Consider the following 26,531-nt stretch of genomic DNA (forward strand, 5'->3'; position numbering starts at 1 on the left):
TTCAAGTGTGATCACATAAGGTGGTCTGTCTATTTTTCTCTCTTTCTGGCTTCCTCTCCCACATTTATCTCTACTTCTCCATGCCTCCCTCCAGGATTGGCCTGGGAGCTCTACATTTTTCTATATTATGAAAAACATCTTCTCTTACTATAGAATTTTGGCAATAGCTATTATTCATATCCTGAAGCTAACCCACATACTGTGCATGCATGACTTTTAAGTTATAGAAAATATAATTCTAAAAAATTCTAGACATTGTGATTACCTGCCCAAAATTTATTCTAACAATACCTCATTATTTGACAGTTACACTGTTTAGGTTTAGATAAATCTTGTTACTCAAAGTGTGATTTATGGACCAGAAACTGTCAACATCACCTGGGATATCATTAAAAATGCAAAATCTTAGGACCCATTCCACACTAATGAGTTGGAGCCACAGAAAACCCCACCTCTCTTGCTGCAACTTGAGAGTTCCTGCAACTCATGCCTAAGCCAATCAGTATCATAAATTCCTGGTCTTAGGAATCAGTTTAAGATGTGGACAAGGTCTGTCCAGAGTGATGCTCAGATTTGTGCTTTGTGTTTATCAGCAGAAGCCCCCTCTTCCACACCATATCATCCCTCAAATATAAATAAGGAAGCATGAAACCCTAGTTGTTCTGCCAGCCACCTCACAGTGGAGAAGGAAGAAGCCTAAGGAAAAATTCAATACAAAGAGGGTCTCTGCTGAGTGGAATCAGAACTCTGATGAACTGTCTTCTGAAACTTATCCTACCTTTTCAACATATAAGCAAGCAAGTTCAGCTCAATTTTTGAGGCTGGTTAGGAAAACTAGGATCTAAAAGAAAATGTGGATTGTACTGCTCCAAACTAAGAATAATTTTACATTTTTAAAAGTAGTAGGAAGAGAGGAAAAAGAAAAGGCAGAGGAAGAAATGAGACATATATGATCCACGAAACCTAAAATATTTACTATCTAGCCCTTTACAGCAGAAGTTTGCTAACCCCTGAGCTTAAATGAAGCATCCAAACAGATGCTCTCTCCACTTCTTCATGCATGTAAATGGCCCAGCACTTAGCAGATATTCAATTAATACTAGTTCTCACTACTACCACTCTCCTAAATCCTTCCTTCTCTAAGATAAAATACGTAAGACTAGCAAGTGAAATATGCAAATATTACGTAAAATCATTTTCTTACATCTGTAATTTTTTATATTCATCAAGAGATTGTGTTGCATTATATAATGGCTAAGGACACTAGTTCTAGAACTAGACTGCCTGGGACCCAATCCTATCACTCACTAGCTCTGAGACTAAGCAAGTTATTCAACCTTTCTTTGCCTCATTTTCCTTATCTAAGTTGGAAATAATATTCATAGCACCTACCTCACTGAGTGGACATTATGGTTAAACGAGTTACTACATATAAAGTACTTCAGATAGTGCCTAACACATGGTAAAACAAATTAATACAGGTTATCTTCATCATATCTCTGCTTTATAATTTTCTAAAATGTTTAAGTATCAATAAAGATTAACCCTAATGTTGGTAGAAATATGTAACTGTTTCTCAAATGTTCCCAACTGTGGGGAACAAAGAGCAGATTTCTCCGAATATTCCAAACTTCATCTAACTGATCACTGTTTCCTCACTCGTACTTTTAGCACATTGTTCTTGGGCTGATAAAACCATTCTTTGTTGCCTACCAGTTCTCAAAATTGAGAGCACTGGGAAAGAAACAAGAAAGACTAAAAAGACACCTAGAGAAACTGCTATTCTGTTCTCTCCTTTATTGGTTTAAATGTTAATCTGCCACTTCTGAAGAACATGTCCTCCAGAGCATTCCTTTTGACGTTTCTTAACTTCCTCTTCTTTTTTTCCTCTAACTTTATTTTTAGATAGATATCAAACAGGAAATTCCACTCCACTAAGAAATGGTGAATTTTCTAGCTAGAGATCGGAGGGTGGGGCCCATTGGGAAATCAGTAATGAAGAATGAACCAGGGGGCTGGGCAGGGAAAGGATGGATGGATACTAGTAAAACAAGAAGCCATCTCTATTTTTCTCCCCCTACTAGGGATGAAACCAGTAGATTCCACTCATCTTCAAGGAACAACTTTTAAAAACCAGACTGGTTGACTTAAGGCAAAATTTAAAAATCAAAAGACTGGCAAGACTACAGAGCAGATACAGCCACAGAACTGTTCTAATGCCCCAACACCGGATGGATGAGGGTATGTAGGTACCCAGAGACATAACGATGATTTGCCACTTACTGCTAAGTGTTGCCAAATGTGCTTTAAGTACCTCATATACTGGAAATACATTGCAAATTACCTTCTTTATGTTGTGAGTAGGAACAGAAGCTTTTTCTTTCTTTCCTGTTTATATTATCGATCACAGCAAATTCAAATCCACCTCTTCTGCTTTGTAAGAAATTGATGTATAGGATATACTTTATAACACTTTGTACCTTTTGGATTTGAAACTGTTAAGATGCCACAATGTGACCTTTCAGAATCAGTCTATTAGCCTAAATGTAGTTTCAACTTCTTAAGCCAAGAAATATGAAATCTCATACAACTAATAAAATTTCCACAAATTATTTTGAGATTCTCAAAGACAACACCATATAGTAAGTTGATTCTGGATTAAATAATGTGAACAAAAAATACTGCAAACCGTATCAGTAAACAAAGAATGCTGAAATCATCAAGTTATCGGTGGCTGCTGCCACCCCCCAGTGAAGACAAGCCTGCATCCCAGCCTCTGCAGCCACTCACAATGGGTGCACCCTGAGGGGACTCAGAATAAAGGACAGGATACTGGCCCTAGATAGCTAGATGCTTGTCAAAGGAATGAGCTCAATGAGCCCAAATGTTTGCTTCCTCCCATGCATAGAAAAGCACTAAATTCTTTAACTTGAGATGCCTGGTTTTCTTTAGATAACAAGTCATCTTTTATTGTTCAAACTACTGTGGTCTTTGTTGTAAAGCTCCTATATATCCTAGCTCCTCCCCTACCTCTTCAGAGCAATCCCTCAGAGCAATCTGACAGGCTGTCAGAGGCCCCTCGAGTCCTCCCACCAAATAAAACATAACTCCCAATTTTTAGGCTGCACATTTATTTCAGTCAATAATCAACTAGGAACATAATTCTACAGATCAATATTACTAAGGATCTCTAGTATTGGTTTCTGTAGCGTAGGAGATGTGGATATAGTAATCTGGAAGATCAGCATCTTTGCTGAAGCTTGCAAGTTAACTAGTAAAAAACTGGTACACACTTATATTACCCAACTGGCAAGCTCACATAACAAATTAGAGACCGGTCCTGCTGATCATAAATACCTTTGTACAAAAATAATAACTAGCAAATGATTTAATACTATGAAAGTTTTCTTGAAGTTTTAATCAATTAAAAATTATCAAAGATTAAGGTGCATTCTTAGTTTGTCCTCTTAATAGTGATACCTGCCCATAGTAAAAAAATTGAAACTGTACAAAAAGGTAAATATATCTGTATGTATACGTGACTTCTATCCACCACTGACAACATCAGAGAACACTATATTACTAATAGTTTACTGCATCCTTCCCAAAATTTCAGTACAATATAGGAATAAATACAATTCTTTTAAACACACATGGAAACATCTGTACTTTGCTTTTCTTTATTTAATAACATTTTCAGATTAAATTCCAATCTTATTTTGTGGCCATGCAATTCTTTTCAATCTAATGATCAAATCCTAAAATCTGAATACCATAATAGTGCACAAAGTGTTTTCTCAGTGTATCTTCTACTTATTCAATATATGTTAAGTAAAAGAATGGTTGGTTGGTCAGACATGTATGAGAAATACTTGCTGAAAAAGGTAAATAGCCTACTTTCTTTGCGCACTTCTCAGATTCCTCAATATGCTAATTTGCATGGTGACTTATTAGAAGGCTTATGCAGTACGCTACATTTTACAAAGTAATTTAAGCAAGAATTTTCCTTGCAGTAGAGCACCTTCTGGAACTGATATTCCAAAGAACACACTTTGGGAACTGCTGAGCTACAGCATCTATTTTAATCATGCTAAAGACCCTACCAGATAGGTTGTGTTAGGCCCATTTTAAAAAATAATAAAACTGAGACACAAAAAGTCTGACTTCCCTGTAATTACCAGCTGGGAAGTGGCAGAATTGGCATTCATCCACCAAATGCATACTCGTCTCCCTGTACCACACAGAGCTCATCATCCTTTTAGCATTACCAGGTACCAGTGATATTAAAGATATATTCTTTGTCTTTAACCTAACTGATGAATCCAAACTTAAAAATATTTTGACGGTCTAGGTTTGAATATCAGAAGGGCCAAAAGCACCCCACATGTGGAATATGCAACAAGATTTCAGAGAAGGAAGAAATGATTGTGGACATAGGAGTCCAAGAAAGGCTGATCCGTATGACCTAGAGCATGTTACTCGTGTCACCCTATGCTCAGTTTCTTCAGCTACAAGTCTAAGATAATGCCTTTCTGTAGTACTTCTAAGCACCAAATGAAGGAACTTACACAAAAACTGACTTTTCAATCAATGTTGGTTCTTATTGCCATCTCCAAATTTTGTCTGCAATTTCCTTCTACTACTAACCTTTACATTATTTGGAAAAATTAACCTTTTTGCAGAAAACTGTATATCTTTTTGCCATGATTCACATAAACTTCTAGCTTCCTGGAATTCAAAAATGCTAAATCGTTTAAAAATATTTCTCTAAAATAAAAAAATCAAAAATTTTTGAAGATTTCTAAATCAAAACGTATAAATATTTTCAAAATAACTGTCAAGCCTTGTAATTTTTGCTCACAGATTAGAAAATGGAAATAAGATAAAACCAGTCATAAAAAAAAATGTCACAGGCCTCAGATGAAGAGGACGGGAGAAAGTTACAGGCATTAAAGCAAGGAAGCGGCCTGAAGGAAGAATATGGAAGACAGTGACTTCTCTCTCCCACTGAGTTGAGATGGAAGGCAGAAAACGGATAGGAGGAGACCAGAAGATGTCTACTGGTGAGGGTAACGAATATAGGGTATCACTATTCCTCCATAACTACCCCCACTCAGTTTCAGAATTCACCTACAGCTACAGTTTTCTCACTCCAATAACATCCATAGCCCCAGGAATAACAAAATTTTGGAACACTCAGTTTCCACCCTTTGTTTTAATTTGTTCCCTAAATGATTAGCAACTTGACCTACCTCGATATTTCTTTTGAATTTCTGACAATTTCTCCTCTTCTTTGCTATGACCTCTTAGCTTTGGCAAAGATAATGCCATTTCTTGAACCAGTGGGCCCCTTGCTCCAGTAAAATGCAATGTCACCTAGTAAATTCCTATGGTAACATGGCATTATTGAACATCACTTGCATTTTGCCCTGCTCACTGCTTGTATCATACAGGGCTGATCTCCCACTCACCCATCCCTATTAGATTTAGACATTTTAAATGAAGGAAGCAAGTTGCAGCTCATACATTTTTGATTTACTAACAATTTTCTCACCCTGAAAGTGTAGCTAAATTTTTATAATACATTCAAGAAAATATTTTTAAATATCCGTTTCTTATTTTGGTAGTTACACCAAACACATCTTATGCACCAATTTACACATTCTGCTGCCTTCCCCTCTCATTCCAACCGCCACAGCAGCAACCAGTTTTACACAGATTTCAACCATCTTTGAGCTGATGCAATGTGATAGGCCTTCACCCTGAACAATGGGAGAGGAAGCCAATGGCTAAATGTTTCTCCATTCTTTCTCCTATCCACTCTGAAATATATTTCATAGGTTTCTTAGAAAGGCCCATGAGATTGAAAAACCAGCTGTCTGTTGGCATGACCGAGTTGATGACACACTGTTGTTTTGGTTCTTCCTCCTCCCTGTTTCACCCCTGTGTCCTTGTCTTTGCTCCCTAAGATTCCATCCCCAGATAAACAACTCTCACAAAGGCCTCTGCCTCAGACTTGGCTTTTTGAAGGCAAGCTGGTGTACTGATCAGGGCCCAGTAGGGAAAAAGAAACCATGCCAGAAATGTGAACAGAGAAAATGTAAAATAAGGAATTTTTAGCTTGTAACAGAGGATTAACTACAAAGGGGTAAGAGAATAATAAATAGTATGAGAACAGCAGAGTGAGGAAGCAGCCACTACTTCTAGGGCTAAGACAAAGTATTCAACAAAGGAATAAATTTGGAGAAGGGCTATCCCTAGGGCTGAGAGTCAAACCTCATTAGAGACTGAGGAGCCACCTGGACTGCCAACAGGCAGCTTCCAGCTGGCCAGCCCTGTTGGGATGCCGAAGAGGAAACCATCCTCTGGGACGCCAGGAAAACTCTCTGGGAAGCTGTGCCTGGGAGTTCTGGTGAGACCCTCCAAGGAAGCCACTGCTGCTGTTGGCAAAACTGCCCAGGAAGCCACCTTTTGGGGTGTTGGTAAAACTCACTGGGAAACCACCCTTTGTACCAAGAAATTCAACACTGCCAGCACTGGCTTAGAAAGATGTTTACAGGTTCCAACTCCAGTAGTACAAAACAGGGCAAAGATGGGTGGACTGGAAACAAGAGGCAATACATGATACCTAACATACAGAGCAAAGACAACCTTCCACCAATAACAGAATGTGTTATCTGCCCCAGTCATTTACCAAAGTAGTCAGATGGAAAAGCCCAGGCATGAGCAGCAGTTTCCTTCCAGTATCTGCCCAGACCACTTTCTCTCACCTGCTGTTTTCTTTTATCCTCTCGGTTTCCCAGCTCAGAAGAGAATTTGAGCCTTCCTTACTTCCAGAACTCAAATTTTCCACCATCAGCTCCTCCTACCCACGACCATGCATGGAGAATGCTCTTGTGGCCTGGTTTTGGCCCACAAGACCCTACACGAACCATGCAGCTAATACGCTTCTCTAGCAGGGACAGGCATTCAACACCGCCCCTTTCTCTCACACATTCACTCAAAAATAGCTCTTACATGGAAGGTTTTAACTAGATACTTTAAGTCCAAAGGTTGTAAGTGGCCCTGAAACCGCGGGTAATCATCCGTTAGATCCAGACTTGTAACCTGCCTTTACTGACCAAGCTCACTTGAATTGTTTTTACAAAAACTTACATGCCCTCCAAGCGTCTCACAGCCCACACAGTAAGACGTTTGCCCAACTTGTTTTCTCAGAAACCAGGAGTCAGCAGCGTTCAGTTCCAGTTCCAGCCGGTTAAGACTGGTTAGGACCGCGGACCCTTTAACTGGGCATGCGCGGGAGTCTGCTCCGTGACCTTTTGACGTCAGAAGGCGGAAAACGCCACGCCCGGATCGTGCTAGCGCCCTCTGTAGCTTAGTTACGCCTGCGCAGAACGACTCGCCTCATCTTTTTCTTATCTCCAATTACCTTTCCCCAGGTTCCCCACGCCTCAGCTTTATCCCACACAGGTGAATTTGAGATCTGTTCTCTCTGCTTCTCAATTGGCTGCCTCGTGAATAAGCCCTTTCTCATTTGCAAACCTCTCGTCTCAGCGTTTGACTTGCTGCGTATCAGACGAAAAAACCTGGTTCACTCACAATTTCATCCTGTCAACTTCTTTCTCATGCCATAAAGTCATCGTAATAATTGATAAACTGTGGAATGGTAACCTCTATTAATCAAAAACTGCCAAAGTCCTGTTATTCGTTTTGGAGTCAGACAAAAGAGTGCTGAAATCCTGGCCCTGCCACTTGGTAATTGTGTGCTCTTAATTGAATATTTATGTTTTTTTAACCTTTCTCGCCTGCGTAAACGGAGATAAGGTTTGTTTTATAAGGTTATTTTGAGAATTTTTTTAAGTGATTTGTTCACCCAACAAATATTTATTGGGCATCTACTACGTGCCAGAAATTTTCCTAAACAAACACCAAGAGAAAAGGTAATGCATATAAACACCTGGCTCTTGGTAGAAGCTTAATATAAAAGAAATGTCCTTTCCTTTTCTTCCCCTTTATGATTGTGAACATTGTCCATAGTAAGTGAGCCACAAAATTTAGTTATTCCTCTTATTTTTGTTTCTTTCTTTTAGAGAAAACACAAAAGAAAAATCTTTATGATTGCATTCATATACTAGCATGATTAAGGCTCGTTCCTATAAGGATACCCATAAAGGTGTTTTGAATGTTCATTATTGATATGAAATATGCCAAAAGAAAAAAGCATCTCAGATATGCTGCTGTGTGTGACTAAGATCATTCTTAGTGGGCATACGTACTCTCTGTTGCACCCATTATAAATGATAGTACACATGTCAAATACCTTATTATTTCGAAGATTTTTGAAGCATGAAACTTTAACATTTTACATATGGAAATGGAGAGGTTAAATCACTTGCCCAAGGTCACTTAGTACATCAGTGACATAATTACCAGCTAAACTCTAAGCTTCCAGCGACCTGGTCCTCCTGCCTCTTCCCTCTCCTTGAGAAAACATTTTTACTCTTAAGAAAGTATGCTGGAAAAAAAAAAAAGTATTACTTGCATTTTGCCCCAAATCACATTAATCAGAAAATAAAATTAAAGCACATTTATTTAGCAGAAAGCTGCTCTTTCCATTAATGAGAATTTTATTAAATATAATAAAGTATTTTAGGCAATTCCTTTCTTCCTGGTGTTTTTTTTTTTCTCTTCCTTTCTCAGATTTATTGAAAAGCGTTTTTATTAGTGCAATAATAGGCTCCGGGACATGCAATTATATTGAGATGCTGACACTTTCCTGTTAGTTGCAGCCTTTGGCCTGAGGCCAAACACTGAACCTAAGCATATGAGTTTCTCTGCAAGCAGTCCTGGCATGCCACTCGCGTGTGTTTGTCCTTACAGCAACCTCCAATTTTACCCAATATAGAGAGAATTTACTAATTTTTCCCTCCCTTTACAATTGATGCAAATAGATACTTCCATCTCTCTTTTAGTGAAAACAAAAAATTCCTTATGAAATTTTTGGAGGATGGCATTAAGGACAGACCTGATTAGAAGCTTTTGATTTCAGCTTCACGTGGGAAAACACCATAATAGGTTTCATTACTTTGAGTCATTTACAAACATAAAATACAAATGCTTGTGCCTTTGTCATGAGTTTTCTTTAGAGCTTTCACTTCTGCACATTTTTTATTGCAAATCCTCCTCTTTCCAAGCTCTGAGCCAGAGCATTTCAGAGTAAAAGTGTATAAATAAAATACATGTCCAAACTTCTGGAGCTTTTTTTAATTTTTCAGGCAAGAATAAACCATCCTAAGAAAAAAGAAACCACCAGAGGATGCTTCTGAATCCACTCCCACTTTTTGTTTAAAGATACTATGTTCCAATCTTAAAGGACTTGACTCTTATCTTGGCTAGATTCTGTGCCATCAATGACTTTCCCCATGTATCTCAACCTCCTTCTTGGCAATGCTGTATGTGTTGTTAGAAAAATCCACATACAACCCTCAAAAAGTTTGCTTTTCAGTTAGATATAAAGAATGAGAAGACACCAACACAACTAGACCATGCCCTGTAAAGATGTCTCTGGCCCAATATGAACAAAAACAAAGGGCCAAGTTGGTTCCTGCCTTCCCTAGATATGACCAGCAATAAACTGATGAATTTCAACCCCTACAGGTTGACCATTCCAGCAACGTTTGGCAGTGTTTTAGGTGTCACTTCCTCAGCCAGGAGGTCAAGTCTAGAATCACTAGTCCTTCTGACCTAAATTGGTGTGAAGAGCTCCTGGGGGAGATCCCAAATACTCATGTGTCTTTTGACCCCTAGAACTGACCATATTTTCTCTTCCTTTCTCATGGCTAGGGTCACCCTTGGTTTCCTGGAGCCATTTCAGTCCTATTGGATTAGGAGCCTGACTGCAGTACATCTATCATCAGTCTCCTTTCCTGCGTACATACTGGCCAGTCTCCTGCTTTAATCTAGTCAGAACTCACTCAATAATAAAGATTACTGTGATCCCTTTGAAACATTGATGCCAACCCAGATCAGGCCCAACAGGCACAGTCCCTAAGACAGACTGGACTCCGGCACACCTTCCTTTAGGTTTGCTCTACAGCCAGGTACTAAGCAAATAAAACTTTAGTCCTACCCAACCACACCGACACCACCACCCTCCATAGGTCACACGAGGCTCTAATCTAGTCTCAGAAGTTCAAGTGGTACAAAAGTCAGAGATGATCATTTTCCATTCTTAGGAAGTTATAAAGAAACAAAAGTCTCCAGGAATCTCCAAAGTTCAGAACAGGTGTGAGATGGGGATAAACTGATGTTGTAACCAGAATAGCCCTTCATAACAGAGGTGGAATTGCAATGAAGTGGCTCGTGATACTCTACTGTCCACAAATCAACTCCATTTTAGCATTACAGAGAGCTAGGATGGAGGAACAGGAAGTCTTGGGAGACAGGAATGGATAAGGACCTGGTTAACAAGCAACAAGTGATATTCCAGGTTCCCTCTCTCTCAGGTATAGAGTGGTAAGACAAGGATTCACATTCCCATACTGATAGAGTGAGAGAATATAATCCACACACTGTTTTAAACCATACACACTTGTGATTGTTCTTTTAATATAATCATATGATCAAGAATATAAAATTTAGAAACATACTCATATATGTATATATGCACCTATATGTGTGTGTGATAATATATAAATATAATATATCATGCATAGATGTATAATGGTCATGCATTAGATTTATCACAGTACTCACTGGAACCTCCCTCATCAGTAAAGACATTCTCATGTTCTCCACCTCTCAACAACACATCTACCCCTCCAAGTATTCCCTGACAGCATTCAATTTACATGACTTCTGTTCCCTTCTCACCTGCCCCACACACCTAGCTGACATGTCTTGACTATGTTGTGTGTTCCACCTCCTACCCTCTTCCTTCTGTCACTGGCCAATGCATCACTGATTCACTTTTCTTCTTCTTAAACCAGGTTCCTAGCCTCCGTACATACCAATATTATTTACCACTTTCTTTATGTACTCTATTCACAGGTAAGAAATAATCCCCATATAATTTTGCCCTTATAAATCTCAATCAAGTACATTGAATTTTCTTTGTCAAACAACTTCTCTGCTTTTACTTAGAGCCCTAAAATGACATGGACAAAGACTAAATGTAAGTGTAATGAACAAATTCTTTTTAAAATTAATGTTTGCATTGGTATGTGGAAAATAGTTGTCATTCATACCAGTAACATTATTAATTTTGAAGCTGGAGCCAGAATCATTGGGACCATACAGATTGGGAATCACTCTATTTGAAATGATCATTTCAATGGAATCTAGTTATATAAAATATTACAGGGAATTTGTTTCTATTGTACCCTGATTTTTATGATGCTTGAAATATATACATTGGTCATATTTTATGTACAGGATGAATGAAAACTTTGCCTAATTCAACAGTTACATAATTCATTTATCACAAAGGATAGGAATATTACTGCCCCCAGTTTAAATGTCACCTCTAGGAGGAAATAAAAATACACTTTCCTCACTTGATTTACTTGACCTACCAGGTTTGAAGTGTGGAGTTGTTAGCATAAATTTTGTTTAATGCAGGAAGAGTAGTTGCTTCAGATTCTGAACATAAAGTGAGACTTTATGACAAGAGTTTGACAAATGTTAGACTTTTCTATAATCCTGAAGTGAGCAACTAGGGCTTAAAGCCAAGGACAAGCTTAACACTTCCAAATTTTAAAGAGATTTACCAATAATTGGAGATTTACCAATGACTGAGGTTTTTGAAGAGTCAGCTGAGAAGACTTTATCCATTAACTACTACTGCTCTGCTACAGCCTCTGCCATCCAGATTAGCCATGGCCAGGAGAAAGGAGAGAGTCACTGAGATCATTAGCCTTATGGGGAAATTCAGATTTCGCAGTGAGAAGATTCCCTTGTCTCCTCATGAGTGAGGGAAAGGTGTGTCTTCCCCCACCAGACAAACAAGGAGGAAACCAAGAATCACTTGGAGGATATTTGGAGAAGGAAACTGGTCTCTCTCTCCTCACTGTGAGTTTCTGAGGCATCAGACTTGCTCATCTGCTCAGTGCCTATTTCAGGAGAGATGAAGAGAACTGGGGAGAAGAATAGCAGCGTGGTAACAGCTGGCAGGTTCACACCAGTTTTCCATGATTGACCTGAACACTGCAGGGAGTATCTGGGCCTGAGCTGTCTAACCTGAATTCCACCCAAGAGGGAGACTGCCGTTCAAATGTGAACCCATACAGCAGGGAAGACAGAGTGAAGCAACTCTGCTCCACCAGAGCTTCTCCAAGAAGTTGGTTTGTACATACTTCAGAGGAGCCGGCCTTCAGACACTGGCCATGCCAGGGCCACTAAAGTTTAAACCAGAGAAGCAGTGGCAACTAAATGAGACCTAGTTAAGGGAGACTTCTCCTTCCCCCTCATCCCATCTCTCTCCCTCTCACAATAACAGAGGATTTTGTTAACTAGTAAAATGAACAGCTTAATAGTCTTGTCCTACTGCACTCACCAAGAGTCCATAAATGGATAAAATCTGCCTTTGCTAAGACCAGGAAGTACTGGTATAATGCTTTCCTTTTGCAGATTCTAAGCCAGTCTCCCATTCATAATTCAGCCATGAGTCAGTTTTAAAATGAACAGAGCTACAAATGCAATCACTGCCCCAGCACCAACACAATCGCTTTGGTTATATAAAACCAACTACCTAGATTTACAGAAATCTGAGCCTAACGCTGACGGTGAAGAAGTATCATATCCTGATTGATTCTTCTGTGCTTGTGAAGAGGAAGGAGCCTATAGTGTCTGAAATTGGAGTCTCTCGTTTTTTCTCATGTTAATAGCAGACAATTACCACATGAACACAGTCCATCCAAGCCGTCCATTTCCAGGAGCCACATTAAAACAATAGTGGGTGGAGCAGCAAATTACACAAAGTGCCTTTGTCTCTGACTTCTTTCTAGAGCAAAGACCAGCGATACATATGTAGAGTATCAGAGATTAGAAGAAGACTATATCCAAAGATGAAAACTGATGTACCAATCTGTTTATTTTCTTTTATAATTACATTAATTCATGAAGTCAAAATGCAAACAGCCAAATTTATGTCTAAAACTATATCTGTGTCATTGGAAGTAAATTTGGTGTACTAGTGATAATTGATAAAAAGCAAGAACTCATAAATATGACTGGATATAATATAAAATATAAGCCATAAATCACTGTTGGTTATGCTGGAAACAGGCATTATGAAATAACTATGACTGCTTCTCTTTTTTCTTAGTTCATTCAAATAACTTAAGCTTTTGCAATAAATTTATCATTTAGATTCAATATAAACAAACAACCTCTTTTATTCTGTTTGGACTTGGATAGTCCTTATTTAGAGGGAGGAGAAGTTTGATATAGGCAATTTAACCACATTTTTTTCCAGATAACAAAACAAACTGTTTTTCACCTATAGAATCCCAAGGAGACTCTATAGTTATCTCATCCTATGCAACTGTTCCCATCGACTTTGTAGCCAGTGACAATGTGACTGTCTAAGTATTCTAATGAATCATGATGGGAACCAAATTTAGCTACAGTTCAGCTTTTCACTGTACTGATGCTTTATTTTGAATTAATCAAAAATAAAAATACAATCTGTTGTTCTGACCTGAGAAGACACAAATAATTTATAGTTCAAAAAACTAATATTAATATTAAAAAGAAACATAATACATATTTAGTGTCTATGTACTTTCAGGTTATCCTAAAAATAAGGTGAAAAACAATCTGCAAGAATTGTTTCTTATATTTGTTTTGATGAAGCTTGGCAATAACAGGAAACTCATGAGAAAGTTCAGTCACATAAGGTTTTTAGTTTGATATCTAGGCAAAAAGAAAGTAAAGGCTCCACATTCTTTACTATTTAATTCAAAATTCCTTCCCATATTTCAAAAGAAAGGAAAAGAAGAAAGAAAGGAAGAAGGAAGGAAGGAAATAAAACTGAAATTTCATCTACAAAGGCTAGTACAAATTAGTAAGCTATTTAGCTAGTATAGCACTTCTGAAAATTAACAGATATTGCAGAAAAAGAAGAAAGGCTATTGTTCAAACACTGGAGTCATTATAAGGAAATATACTTTCTAAAAATGTATAGTGCCTTCAATGCTGCCAGATACTGTTCAAGATGCTGGTGAAAGTGCAATGAACCACATAAATAAAATTTCTCTCATAATAGAGCTTATATCCTAGTGAGAGAGACATATAGTTAACCATATAAACCAAAATATACAGTAATAGTAGTAATAAAAGCCATGAGAAAAAATAAGCAAGGTATGGGATAGAGAGGTGTGGGTGAGGAGACTTTTGTGAATAGACTAGTCAAGGAAGGCTTCTCAGAACACATAATCAGTTTGCGGAGATCTGGGGTTGGTGAAGAGAGCCAGGAGTGAGTCTGGGGGAAGATCATTCCACCAGGGGGAAAGAAGAGTACCAAGGTAGGAATTTTATCCTGATTCCTCACATTTGATCCACATGGCAGCTTTCTTTAGCTCTTACCGGTGCACAATATTTATCAATTTCTCAATGATAATTTCTTGCTAAAGAATGACCATATTTTCAGTAAAATCTATGTCATATAAATGTGCCCTCTTTTTATAATGTCTACTTAAGGGCTAGAAAGGATCTTGGAGATAAAATAGTTCATACACTTATTTTACAGATGTGGAAACTAAGTCCCAGAAAGGCTATGTGATCTGCCTGCTGTCACATAACTAACTAACACTAGAATCAGGAATGAGTATAAATCCTACCTGACACTTTTCACAATCTGTCTTGCCTTATGGTTATTTGTATTCACCTAATTACCTTGACCAGACTCTGAGTTCCATGGGAGATATATATAGGGGTGTGTGTGTGTGTGTATTCATACTATATATTTATAACATATAAATATATATTAAGAGAGAGAAAGAGGATGATGCCTTTCATAAAACTGGTGGACAATAAATATTTCATGAATGAACATTCTAGGTCAACCATTTTCAAAACTCCCCAGATTTCTTCAAATACTGCACAATCTCTTTGGTAAAGTTGTTTTGTCTCCCCTGATGGAATTCTTCAATAAATTTGCAAAGGTTTCCTTGACTTACTATTCTATAAGTGCAGATAGAATTAAGCATGGTTCTTGCCAAATGGTTCATGATCTAAATGAGAAAGGAAGACAGAATATAAACACAGAGGAATCTAGTAATATGCTCATTTCATGCCTGAATAGTCCTGCTGAATAATATGTAATTTTGACAGTAAGCACTTAAGAAAGAAACTTTATTTACTGTAGAGACCCGAATATATTGTTGGCATGAAATAAATAATCAATAATGATAACAGGCAAAATTTAGGCAATATGCTCTCAATGAAATACATAGGTCTCTGTTGATTGGCACATATGCTATTAATAAACATTTTCTTAAGTATGATATTAAGTTTCCTATATTGTTATACTTGCAACACATATAAACACAAATTAGGGCTACAAAGATTATTATCACTTGATCTATATTAATTTGTCAATAATAACAAGGTCCATTGTTATACCACATGAGAACTGGGGTAGCTGACAGTTCTTAAATAAAGTAAATTCTTCCTAAATTTGTTCTTTCCTTATATAAACAATATAAAAAGAATTAAACCCTTGCAGAAAGACAGCAATAAAAAAAAATGACCTGGTTTTCTTTGCCCAAGTTCCCAGTACTTTGCCGAGCATAAGTTAAAAGTCTCAGCTTTTCCACCGTGCAATTCAGAGAATGTGGTGGGAACAGAATGTGAAGGCAACTCAGCTGGAAAATATCTTAGATGAAATATTTTTGTCGAGCACTTTTCTCATGTGAATTTGCCTCGAGTTTGGTATATACCAGTCGCTAGAACATGGCATTCATTTTACCTCATGTCTTGAGGATTTCTTTTTAATCAACAAACCGCTGCATAAGCCAGCAGAACAAAAGCAAAAAGCACAACAACCATGTTTAACAGCAACTGTAGCTCTTATGAGATCAATAAACAAGAGTCAAATTTCAATATCCTCAAAGGTCCTTTTCTGTGATAAAATGGCAATGAGGAAAACTCCTTAAGGCTCTCTGGCTACTTGGCTTTCTTCTCAAAATCAGATTTCATTATTACCCATAAAGATTCATTTCTGTTTTTTAAAGATACATGTCAAGTTTGATAGCTTTTAATTCAAAGTGAACAAAAACAATCTAATTATTAAAAGCGTGTTTTCCCCCAGATGTGCTGATGTCTTAATAGGTTCTTGTTTATATCAAGGAAAACAAAGCACGTTCAACTGTTCATCAGATTTACAGCCTGTAAAACTGATGTCCTGGACAAAACAGCAGCTTACCAATAGGTGTCATCTGATCAAAAATATTTCATGTACACAAAAAAGGAAAGCTAAGAGAACCATATGAAAATATGTTAGTTAGAAAAATAATCAATTTAGAAATTAACTCCTTAAATGATGAAATAAAATAAAATTAAGTTATCTTGAACCCATTAAAAGCTTACATTTCAGAGCAGTGGTTCTCAACTGCTCTCAAATTTAATTGTTCTGGGATAGGGGCCAGGCATAAGAAATTTCTTTTTTTTAAGCTTCATAGGTGATTCTAACATGCAGCCAGAGATAGGAATTGATGTACCATATTTATAAGAAAAACTAAAATGGGAAATGAGATCTACCTCCAAATAATTTCTCAGACTATAGTGATCAACTGAAAAGGAAAAGAAGAATAAAAAGAGCCTTAAAAATCTACCTCTGTTCATCCAAATGGTTATTTAACTTTGTTTAACACTGATCAGCAACCAACCAGATTCTGTAGAGGTGAAACTTCTAAGCACTGCAAATTCCCTCCAGCCCCACCACAATCTCATAAAGCCCCTTCCGCAGAGTACTAAGGAATGTTTTTTCTCTAATTTATTGCTGGTGTAGCTGTACTGAATCTGGCTTCAAAATTTATAGAGATCACAGAGGACACAAAGGAGATAATCATTAACTGCTCATTTATTATGATGAAACTGGTGCATAGAAGCACTTCCTAAAAGGTTAGCCTACAAAAAGAAACAGTCATCTCTGCTGAAAATTTGTTAAGATTTTACAATTACTTGAGGTAATGGAATCCTTCGCTTGCTCAAAGACCCAGAATTTCTCATTTTTGTAATATTAACCAATATTCTAGGATAAGAGGGAAAAATAAGTTAATTAAGATGTAGTCATTAGACTTTCACTTCCTTTTTCTTTTTTCACAGCTTCACTGAGGTATAATTGATGCACATATTTGATGTATACAGTTGGGTGAGTTTAGACATATGTATACACCTGTGATTCCATCACCACGATCAAGATAATAAAACTGTTCATCACTTCCAAAAGTTTCCTCATGACCCTTTGGGGATTTTTGGAGGGTGGTGGAGCTTGGGGAAAGGGTTGTTTCTGATCCTTTGTGGTGAGAACATTTAACATGAGAGCTATCCTCTTAACAAATTTTTAAGGGCACATTGCTGTATTTTTAACTAGAGGCACTGTGTTGAACAGATCTTTAGAACATATTCATCTTGTATAACTGTAACTTTATACCCATTGAACCAGAATTCCTCATTTCTCCCTCCTCCAGCAAACACCATTCTACTCTCTGCTTCTGTGAGTTTTACTAGTTTAGATTTCTCACATAAGTACTCATGCAGTATTTGTCTTTCTGTGACTGGCTTATTTATTTCACTTAGCATAATGTCTTCCACGTCCATCCATGTTGTCACAAACGGTAGAATTTTGTTCTTTTTTAAGACTGAATAATATTTTATTGTATGTATATACTACACTTTCTTTATCCATTAATTTGTTGATGGACATTTGGATTGTTTATTTCAGCTATTGTGATATCTGCAATAAACATGGAAGTGCAGATATCACTTTGAGATCCTGATCTCAATTATTTTGTATATATACCCAGAAGTGGGAATGCTAAATTATATTGTTACCCGAAAACTGGGTTTACCTCTTGGTGGGTGTCAAGCCAAAAGACACAACCAAGCCAAAGATGGGGAGGAGGGAGGATTTATTACTTGCAGCTACTAGGGAGAGCACCAGGGAACTTTCCCAAAGCAGTGTCTCTCCAAACAGCAAAATGGGGGAAATTTTAAGGTAAGAGTACATGCATATTTATGAAGGGGCTTGAGCAGAGGAGAATTCAGCACAGAATTGGAGCAAAGCTTGACAGAGTCCAAGCTTTAGTTGACTGAAGTCACAAGGATCAGAAAAAGACAACTTCATCATCCCATCCTCCACTTGAGTGGGAGGCTAGTTACAGCAGAACTTAAAGATATGTGTCGGATTGCTATGTATATTCCTTGAGGAGAAATTAGGATTCTGTCTTATTGCTGGCCTATTGTTTCTCGACTGCTTTTCCTTTGTTTCTGCATCCCCACACTTCCCTTAAGATCATTAATTACTGAGATCCATTCAAGGGCATGTATTGTGGCCAGGCTTAGATAATAAAATGGCTTATGCCAAAAAATGGCATAAGTCAAGAAAGCCATGCCTGATTCTCTTTCTCAGGGGACTACCTACCCTATATGCTTACAATATGCTAGTTCTATTTTTAATTTTGATGGGCCACATTAAGCTAAATATCTTCTGCACAGCAAAAGTAACAATCAACAGAGAGAAAAGGCAATCTACGGAATGGAAGTACATATTTGCAAACCATATATTTGATAAAGGGTAAATAGTCAAACTATTACTCAATGGCATACAAACTCAATAGCAAAAATAATAATACTAATAACCTGATAAAAAAAAATGGGTAAAAGACCTGAATAGACATTTTCAAAAGAAGGCATACAAATGGCCAACAGGCATGTGAGACATCACTAATTATCAGGGAAATGCATATCAAAATCACAGTGATATCACCACACATGTTAAAATGACTCAGTAAAAAACAAAAACATTTTTTTAAAAAAGATAAGTGTTGACAAGGTAGAGAGATTGGAGAAATTGGAACCCTTGTATGTTGTCAGTGGGAATGTAAAATAGTGCAGCCACTATGAAAAACAGATCTTCACTTCTGATACCAACAAACTTATAGTTTCTCTGTGTAATCACAAAAAGAAAAGAAAAAGAAGTCAGGCTGGACCAGGACTGATCCCTTAAAATTTACTTTAGAATGTATAAATAATTTCACTTCAGTTTAGTCAGAAAACACATTGTCCACTGTTACACCTTTTCCACAAAGAAATGAGAATATTGTCTTTTCAGTATGGGGCTCATACGGCTCATAGAGATACACTGGTGTCAAAATGTATCTTCAAGCAAAGATAACTATAATTAAACAGAAGAGCACAATGAGGGGTGGTGAGAAGGAATCTTAATGTGTAGTATTTGTCAATTTTCATCTTGTAAATACTCCCATCTTGGCAGAGTTCAGGCTTTCAATGTGATGTCAACCAGCTAGCAAACTCCTGAAAAAGTTGTGAGCCAATACATGTGGACTTCAGCACAGCACTGCCTATTGGTACCTAGTTTATTTTACTTGTTCCCTGTAGTACATGTGCTAAAAGCTTGATCCCATAGAAGTAATCATTATCTACTCACAAATGATAAAATAGATTGAGATTACATTTTGTGGGAGACATGACTTGGAAAAACTCCCCAATCAAAATTTATATCCTTTATTTTATGCCACTTGCCCCATTTCTAGTCCCTCCTAGGAATCACATTAGCAATCTTATTCCTTTATTCTTAAAATAAAGTTTAACTCCGTGGTTTTAATTTGAGCATGTTTTTGTGGTATTACATTGCACCAAGTGTTGTCAGATTTCTCATCCTAGTTCTGCAGGTCCAAGGATTTTGTAGCCCTGAGGGAATAACCACGATGTCCATGTATTCATATACAGACCACTGTCAATGAATGAGGTACTCTCCATCAAGTAGGGTCAGTGTTATTTTTAGTCTCTTATTAGGAATTACAAATAGCAGAAGGATATTCTGTAACATAAATTACAATAGAGATCAATCATATAAAGCTTATGAAATTTAGTGTTAATCAATAGCCAAATGTTTGTTTATATAAATATTATGTATTTTATATAATAAAAGAAATCATATTTTAGCAAATTATTTTTTGAAGTCTAGAAAGAACTCCCATTCACTTGGATCTTATGTAAGTTCAGTCCATTCTCAGTGGGTACTAGAAGAACCCCAAGAGATGGAGGAGACAGAGGAAAGATATTTAATATTTATTATTTATGAGGTTTAGTTTAATTAGTCACCCTATTCATCTTTCAATGTTTCCTTTTGAATCTCCCTACGAGGGGGACAAAAATGAAAGGTAAGGAGATAAACTTGTTTTAGCCAGGTTTTTAGATAACCTCTTGGTCATTTGATTCCCCTACCAAACCCATCTAGTCACAGCAGGAGGCTCACCTATGACTCACCTACAATAGTAGGAAAGAGATTTTGAGAGAAGAAACTACCACTCATCAATTTATGAAACAGAGATGAATTTATTGCCTAGGCTGACAGCAAAACATGGACTCTTGAACAAAGCTGACTTTCAGTGTGGAGTTTAGTGATCGGTGGTTTTCAGAAGAATAGGTACCAGAGCAAGACTGCTACTGATTGTTTGGGAAGAATTTAGAACCAGATTTGTGGTACTTTGTCAACAACTTGAAAGTAAGGCCAAAAACAATCACTCTTTTACCTACTTTCATGAAATTATAGAAGAGGAACATTTTAGTCTCAAAAAAAATCAGGAATGGTTTTTTAATGTAATAAAAATTACAGTCAAGTGTAGAATTTCTTACAGATGATACCTTTCTATTACATTGCATGAGAAAATATATGTGCTACCTTAAATTAATTTTTACTTCATTAATAAACATAATAATTATTTACTAATACAATAATGCTTTGTGTTTTATAATTTATCATCAAGTTTTTACAATTCAGATGTGTGATTAAGTCTAGCTTTAATAATGAGAGAACAAATCTGATTCGAACAACCAAAGTTAAACATGTTAAAATATGGACTATTGCACACGATAGCTAAAGGATTTTTTGTTGTTGTTGTTCCTTGTTTATTAACTTCCAAAAACAGAAATTTGGAAATCAACTGGATCTGTTCAAAATCTAACTCTGAAGAAAAAAAGAAATCACATGTAGATGCCATTTTATGACCTTGGTATTGGAAAAAAGTATTAATAAAAGTCTGACCATTCCAGGAAAACCCTCCAAAAAAAAAAAAAAACCTGTGTCATTTACTAGGTGTGTAACTGTAGAAAAATTAGTCACTTTTCTTCATTAATAAAATTAAAATAACAATAACTTTCAATGTTATAAGAAGCAATATATAGAAGAAATGCCTGTATTCATATAGAATACATTTTTGAAATTATAAACAAATATAAAGTGAGAAAAATAAATGATAATGTTCCATGTCATTGTATCTACAAGAATTATTGCTGAATAATAACAATGATTATAATAATAATATTAAAATTATTTAGATATTGAATTGTTTTGCAATATGTTTCTATCTTTTTTGTATATAGTCATTATCTTTATTTTCTTTTCAATTCACTTCACAGGTTGAGACAGAAGTTTACTGCTTTCAGGACACTTAATGATTTCTACCTATGCCTTGATTGTACCTAATTTATGAAACCCATATTTATTAAGGCTAGGGATAGCATTTTCATTTTTCCACAAAGCAGTCAGAGAAAACTGTAATAAAATATTCAAGCTGTTGTACTAATTGCCAAAGACAGCAATAGTGCCAAACTCAAATCACTGGCTAGGAGGCAACTATTCAATTACTAACTCAATTTATTGTGGAAGAGTTGCTACACTGTCCAAAACGCTAGCCATTAGCCACATGGGACATGCGGCTATTTGAATTTAAATTTAAAATCATTAACACTAAGTAAAATTTTATATTCAATTCCTCAGTCTCACTAGCCATATTTCAAGTTATCAATAGCTGCATGTGGCTAATAGCTACCATACTGGACAGTGTAGAGAACATCTTCAACATCACAGAAAATTCAATTGGATAGAGCTGGTCTAAACACTTTTCCATGTGTAATGCTTAAAAGTGCAAATACTTTCTAAATCTTGTAGATTCTTTTCTCATTATATTTCATCCCTTTCTTTCCGTTTTCACAACTATTTATTACCTTCAAAATTCAGGATCCTCATGATTTAACTGTTGTAATATCTGTAAATGGTCTCACTGTTTCTAGTCTTTTCTCCAGTTAATCTATCCTATAAACCAAACTTGATCAATTTTTTTTTCAAGCAATGCTATTTTTCCACCCAAAATCTTCAAGGTCTTCACCTTGACTAAGGTATATGTGCCACGCAAAAGAGCTTCGTTCATAAGGATCTTCCACCAACTGGCTTCTTTCCTTCTCCTACAAGGGGATTCCCAAATCTATTCAAGTCCTCTGCTCCATGGCAAATACCGGTTCATGATCCCCAAATTATGCTTTGCCCATTTTCCCTTTGCTCAAGCTATTTTTTTTTTCTATCTGGAAATACTTATACATTCTATCCTCCATACTTAATGCTATGCCATAATCCTATCAAATCCAGTTTAAGTCTGATTTTACTGTAGAGCTGAACTCAACCACCTCACAGCTGTCTCTAATAACCACATCAATGATCTCTCCACTTTAACTCTGGCTATCATATTTTATGACATTCATCTTAACTACCATTTCTCGCCTTCAAGGAATTTGCAGTCTGTTTTCTAGAAAGAATTATATATCCATAAATAGGCATCAAGACCTATAATAGATTTTTTTTAGTATGCCCCACACCATTTACTACACATTTTTCATGAAGTATTTTTTTTAAATAATAGATTCAGATTTTATCCCGAAAAGGGGAGTTCAAAGGTAGAGAAAAACAGTATTTCTTGAGCTTAACCCTGGATCTTCACAACCTTTAGGGTAAAGTATTATTAGTTCCATTCTACAGATAAGATTCAGAGAAGTTAAGTAAATTGTTCTAGGTTACAGCTAAGAAATGGCAGATCAGAGATTTTAAAACAAAACAAAATCTAAAGCTCAGGATCTTTAGCTGAAAGACATAGCTCCTTCAAGAAAGGACCCATGCTTTTTCCTCCAGAGCCAGTAGTCTGAAAAAGCACTCACGGCACATAAGCAAAAGTTATCTGTACGATTTCTATCTTCTGTCCTTTAAAACATAATCACAGGGGCAAGTTTTACCCTTGTCATTGGGTTGAAAGTTAGGCAGCCTCATAGCTTTCTAGTCTTTTGTTTGTAATAGAAATTCCTATGGTCATTCTGGCCCTTTATTGAGAAATTACAATATTTAATCCAATACAATAATTAACCCTTCAACCTTCATTCACAAGTAAGCCTCTCCCCACAGCTCTCCAACTAAGGCTGTCAGCAGATGGGCCACCTGCCTTTAGGAGTGGAATGTGGTCTATTTCTTCTCTTTCCCTCAATTTTTCTTCTCTTTTACTCAATTGTTGCTGCTTCTTGACCTTCTAGGATCAAATGTGTAGTAGGAAGAAGGAAAGGTAAAAGAGATAGGAAAGTTCTTCCTTGACTATACTGTCATGAAAAGGTACCATGAAATGTTCCTTAGGCCTAGCAGACTCATTCTTTCATGGGTACCTTTGCAGATTCTTTGGAGATTTTCATGCTGGGCACCTGCAAATGCAATTCCTTTGACCAAGCTATGGCAAGCTGTCCCTAATCCTTCCGTGGCCTCTGACCTCAGGGACTTACACCTTAGCCCCTTACTCTAGGGTCCCCTCACCCTGATACATCATCTTCTTTTGCAGATTCTCATGTTGAAATGACTTCAGGTTAATAATTCTACTGAATTTTCCCCTTGGCTATGCTTCATGCACCTTTGTCCCCCTAACAGAAGCACACACAGAAACTTTCCAAATACGGTCCTTTTCCCTTAAAGCTGCTTTAATTTACTCAGGCTTGAATCAGACATTAGTCCCTCTCTATTCCCAATTACAAGGGACACACATATCTAGTTCTCTGAGCTGAACCTCTCACAAAACTCCAATAACCCCCGTGTCAAAGAAGGGGATAATCTTAGCACTCACATTTCTCTGCAAAAACTCTCCACACAAAGCCCTGCTCTCTCCTCACTTTCTTGTTCCTCTCTATGGGTTTCAGAGTCATCTCTCTGGTTCTCAAATAGGGGAGTAACTCTCATAATTCATTCTTGAAGGTAGCCCTTCAGACAAATCTAAGAGAGGAAGAGTCACATTTTAATATCTTGCTGTGCATATTAAAGGGGAATTACCTCAGACAAAATATAGTCTCTGTCATGGGTTATAGATTGTACTGGTCACAAAGTGGTAACTTTTGCTCTAAAATGTCCATTTTCTATATATTAACTCACTCTGCATCCTTTAAGTTCCCATTTTTTCATGGTAACAAAATCACTTTTCTCATTACTCTATATATCATTTCTAGAATCTTCCAAGTACTAAATTATATTTTGTTTTAATTTTCATCTCAAGTAACACTCCTGGCTTTCTTACTCTTTTTATCTTTCTCTTTTAACAAAGAAAATGTGGTTCAGTAATATTCCTCACCTCCACCCATTTTGAGTCATAATGAACAAAGGATGCCCAGAGAAAAATATAATTCTAAAAGACACATGCACCCCAATGTTCATAGCAGCACTATTTACAATAACCAAGACATGGAAACAACTCAAATATCCATCAACAGATGACTGAATAAAGACGATGTAGTATACACACACACACACGCACACATACACAACAGAATACTGCTCGGCCACAAAAAAGAATAAAATAATGCCATTTGCAGCAACACGGATGGATCTAGAGATCGTTATTCCAAGTGAAGTGGGCTGGAACGAGAAAGAAAACTGCTATATAATATCACTTATATGTGGAATCTAAAAAAAAGAAAGGACGCAAATGAACTACTTTGATTATTTATAACTTAGAAGATTGATTTCTTGAATATGTGTAAGCACATTTGACCGTCCTTTATGATTGGATTACTGCATTTGTTGATTCTTATTTTGTCTTTGTATTTATTCCTTTGATAACATGTAAGTTTAAAAAGCTAAAGCTCTAAACTGTTCTTAGAACCATGATCAATACATATATATAAACTAAAAAAGTGTGCAGCATATTGTATATATGTATTTACATGCAATGTATTGTATATGTGCAGTCAAATTACAACAATTCTACGTAATAAAACTGAAAAAAAAGATAAATAAAATTCACATGGAAATGCAAAAGACCCAAAATAACAAAAACATCTTTGAAAAATAAGATCAAGCTTGGAAGACTAATATTACCTGATTTTAAGACTCACTATAATGATACAGTATCAAGAGAGTGTGGTGTCAGTATAAAGATAGGCAAATATAATATTGTGATTTATAACAGACTGGGATTTCAAAATTTGTAGATACTGACAGGCATATGCAGAATAAACAAGATAACACTGTATAGCACAGGGAAATATATACAAGATTTTGTGGTAGTTCACAGAAAAAAAAAATGAAAATATGTATGTTCATGTATAACTGAAAAATTGTGCTCTACCCTGGAAATTGACACAACATTGTAAAATGACTATAACTCAATAAAAAAATGCAAAAAAAAAAAAAGAAAATAGATTTGGTCTTCATGCCTATTTCTAGCACTGAGCTTCTAAAACCTTTGGAATTTCCTAAGTGGTGAGAGAGATAAAGGTGTCTTTTGTTGTGTTAATGAGGTGACTGTTGGAATGCCTCTAGGTCACCTAAGGATGGGGGCTGGTTGCCAGAAGAACCTACCATATGATTGGAGGACTTTCAATCCCACCTCCTGACCTCTGGGAAGGGATAGGAGCTGGGTTGAAACAAGCACCAAAGGCCAGTGTTTTAATCAACCTGTGTAATGAAGCCTCCATAAAACCATACCTATGTAATGAAGCCTCCATAAAAACCCAAAAGGGTGGGGTTTGGAGAGCTTCTGGGGTGGTGAACTCATGGAGATTCAGGGAGAGTGGCTTTCTCAGAGAGCATAGAAGCTGCATACCTTGCCCCATGCATCTCTTTCATTTGGATGTTCATCTGTATCTTTTATCATATAGTTTTATAATAAACTAGTAATCTAGTTAGTAAAAAAAAAAAAAAAAAAAAAAAAAAAGAACAAAGGGTAGATACTGTTTTATCTCTGCCTCTAATTCCAGATAAATTTCTAGTCTTATTGCAAGTAGTAATCTTCACTCATCCAGTTGTCTTTCACAAACAGAGCAAAGCAGAATCTGCTTCTAAGTTAAACAAAAAGCAGAAATCAGAATGTCAAATTATAATTGGCATATCCCAGACATAATCAATATTGCCTTTTGCAAGTTCCTCCCACAGTTAAAGCAAACCCTGGTTAGCGCTGGCCAAATCTTGACTAATTTGGCTTCAAGTT

At 36.6% G+C, this 26,531-nt stretch overlaps 1 long non-coding RNA gene across 1 annotated transcript in view; it reads right to left on the reverse strand.

Annotated features, from left to right (window-relative positions):
- LOC116662232 overlaps positions 1-7,250 on the reverse strand; it is a 275,084-nt gene extending 267,834 nt beyond the window's left edge. The window contains exon 1 of the long non-coding RNA XR_004318251.1: positions 7,156-7,250. This is a non-coding gene — a long non-coding RNA (uncharacterized LOC116662232). The remainder of the gene's footprint in view (positions 1-7,155) is intronic.
- Between the last annotated feature and the right edge of the window lie 19,281 nt (positions 7,251-26,531).

Source organism: Camelus ferus, chromosome 3 (genome assembly GCF_009834535.1).
Source record: "Camelus ferus isolate YT-003-E chromosome 3, BCGSAC_Cfer_1.0, whole genome shotgun sequence".
In the NCBI taxonomy this organism is placed as follows: Eukaryota; Metazoa; Chordata; class Mammalia; order Artiodactyla; family Camelidae; genus Camelus; species Camelus ferus.